Source organism: Sphaeramia orbicularis, chromosome 11, assembly GCF_902148855.1.
Source record: "Sphaeramia orbicularis chromosome 11, fSphaOr1.1, whole genome shotgun sequence".
Lineage (NCBI taxonomy): Eukaryota > Metazoa > Chordata > Actinopteri > Kurtiformes > Apogonidae > Sphaeramia > Sphaeramia orbicularis.
Window position 1 is genome coordinate 53442385 of NC_043967.1, and position 3339 is coordinate 53445723.

The window sequence follows — 3339 nt, forward strand, 5'->3', positions numbered from 1 at the left end:
AATCAGTGAACAATCTACAAAAACATGACGACAAACCACCCACTAGACGTAAACAGATGAATTCTATCTTTGTAAACCTGAAAACACAGTTACATTTTCTGCAGAACCAGAGGGATTATTTCAATTAAAATACGAAAAAGGAAAAAAAAAAAAAAAAAAAAAAAAAAAAAAAAAAAAAAAAAAAAAAAATATATATATATATATATATATATATATATATATATATATATATATATATATATATATGTGTGTGTGTGTGTGTGTGTGTGTGTGTGTGTGTATGTATATATCATTGTTGGGAAATAGTCGACATTAAATAATGGTCAAATCAAATGGCATAAAAAAAGCACAAATGTATAAAAAATACTAATGCAATTAGGGCTGCACGATTAATCGATTTTAAATCGAAATCGGATTTTTTAATTAGGACAATTTTTAAAAAAGGGAAATCGTAAAATCGATTTCATCTCTCTCATGCCTCCGGGCCGCGCGCCTCCGCGTGCCCGCGGGCTCCCGTAGGCTCTTCCTGTGACAGCGGTCTGTCACAGAAGTCTGTGTAATGACCGGACGTTAAATGTGTTCATGAACCCGCAGTACTTATACCAATATAAGCCGTGGCTTCACGCACGGATCCCGCAATTGAAATAGAACTGCTGCGGATCACTAATCTTCCGTTGTCCCGGATCCGTACCGTACTGTCTTCTTCCGATCCGGGTCCGGGTCTCGGGGTCCTCAGCCTCAGCAGAGGAGCCCACACAGCCCCCTGCCCACACACATCCACCAGCTCCACAGATAGAATCCCTCCAGTGTGTCCTGGGTCAGTCTATTCCACACACAGATCCCTCAGTTTAAATAGAACCGCATGTGGATCACTTATATTAACCTGGTCCACACACACACGACTGATGCCTGTCACTGACTGACACTGGTATCACTGCTGTGGACCAGATACCCAGGAAAGAAAGAACAAAAAAAACTTTTTTTTTTTTTAAGAATTAATTTAGGCCTCTTACTTGCTAAATTTTTCATTCACAAATGTAAGTTCTGTAACACAAAACCAAATATGATTTATGTTTTGTAAGATGTTGAAATGTATTTAAAGCTGTTAGATAAATGTGGAAACAAAAAGGCTGTAACAACTATCAGTATTTGCTCTGATTTGGACATTTTCTTATAGTGTATTCCCCCTGACAAACTTATGTTATTTTCTTGTTGTATACATTGTTTGTGTACTCTACTTCATTTCAAAGATTTAATGAAGAGAAAAAACAAAACAAAACTGTAGGTTAATCACGTGATACCATGACAGCTTTGAGGTCAGAGCAGTGCCTTGCATTGTGGGCTGCTCACGAAAACGACATGTTGACTGCTGTTGCCTTTTCAAGTTATACCCAAAAATCGAAATCGAAAATCGAGTTTTTAGAGGAAAAAAATCGGGATTTTTTTTTTTTTGCCAAAATCGTGCAGCCCTAAATGCAATGAAATCAGTGTTATTGATAATCTTATATAATCTGACATTAAACATTGTCACATCCGTCCATCATGTATTATATGGAAAACCACTAAGTTTGTGTGTCATCATGTATTCAAACTGTCCTTTAAAGGGTAAAAATGATTGATACTCATTGAAGATTTGGTCGGTTTGAGCAGAAATAAAGTGGTTTAAGAGGTTTATGCAGGAAAAAATACTGATATGATGGTTTGATAACAGAGACCTGTAAAAACACTAACTCACTAATAACTAATAATAAATTTGCAAACGGGGTGGGGTGCAGGTAATAAGTTGTCGAGGGGGGGGGGGGGGGGGGGGGGGGGGCAGTTATAGCACTGTGTAACTAATTGTGGGAGGGGTCTGAACGACGTACCTTATTGCAGAGGACCAAGGGGTGGCGGGAGGGGCGGGGGGTGTTCCACAACTAGATATTGATACAATTACAGACTAACGTCCCCATTTTGGTCTCAGTTCCTCCTTCTCATCTTAAAAGTCCAGATGATAAGTACGTACCCACCTCTGAGTAAAACTCCAATACCTTCCAGTGTCCAGGTGAACATATTATACACACTGAACACTTCATGTATAAACTGTCATACGATTTTTCAGTTTGTTTTAGGTCAGAATTCAAAAGTTGTTCATTTTTTCATGATTTTTTTTTTTTTTTTTTAATTCTGATCCATCCACTAAAACCATCCCATAATAAACAGTGTTAAATTCCTACACTTAACACCCCCTCTACCAAGTGAGTACAAAATACACACTGACACATTAAACATTTAATATTTGACCTAGAACCAAAAATAATAATGAACATGACCCAATGTTGGTGTTAATCACTGACAGATGACAGGAGGAAAAAATAAAAAATACAATTTTTAGTAAAATCCCATAAAGACCCAGCGTGACTGTTATGTCAGTTCCCAGATTAAATTTTCTCTACATCTAACCTTTCTTAAGTGATTTATCACCATTTATTATAATATTATCTTCTGTATTTTGCATTTTTTCAGCATAAATCAGGTACTTTCTTGTATCTAGTTCACTGATCATGTAGCTGTTCATAAAAGCTCAGAGTTGAGGGTTATTATGGCAAAAACAGAGAAAACTGAAGAAAGAGTGACTTTTGTATTAAAATCTGTCATTAACTGAACATAAACCCAGTGTGTCCATCCACTGTCACTGATCCAACTCCACCGGTTTGACTGGGAGTGTGATGTTACAGTGTTGGAGAAGATAACGGTGTTTCCACGGTAACTACAGAGCCTCTGAACGTCCAAATGGGTCATATCTGATGACCATGAAAAGATGAAGAACTGTATTTGACACCAATTATTGACATGGATTAAGAGAATTAGTGGATCAACAGGTATTAAACAGTTTAGATCAGTAGCTGTTTGGGTCTGTATGGGTTAAACTGAGAGGAAACGTTCATATGTTGTGGGTTTTTCATCCTAGTCTGGTTTGATTCCAACATTATTCTGTGTTTTTATTCTCGATCTTCTGTCTTATTTGTACAAGTTCCATCCTCTTACTGAACTCATTCTGACTTTACTCTTGTATCTGTTACTGTCCATCATCAGGAACCACAGAACGCTTCCTCTTCTCACACTAAAGTTAAACACAGAATCCAACACAAATAGTGCTTATTTATCCCACGCTCTGATATAATGACTAATGAGCAGTAAAACATGACACATGAAGCACTTTCTAAGAAAAAAAGAGGAAATCTACAGAAAAAACTGTCCATAAACAGGACATTTGAGACAGTGATGAGCTCAGGGCGGTGCTTTTGGTTTTAGAGGAACAGGTTTACATTCAGACCAGTTCCTGTTCTAGTTCAGAGT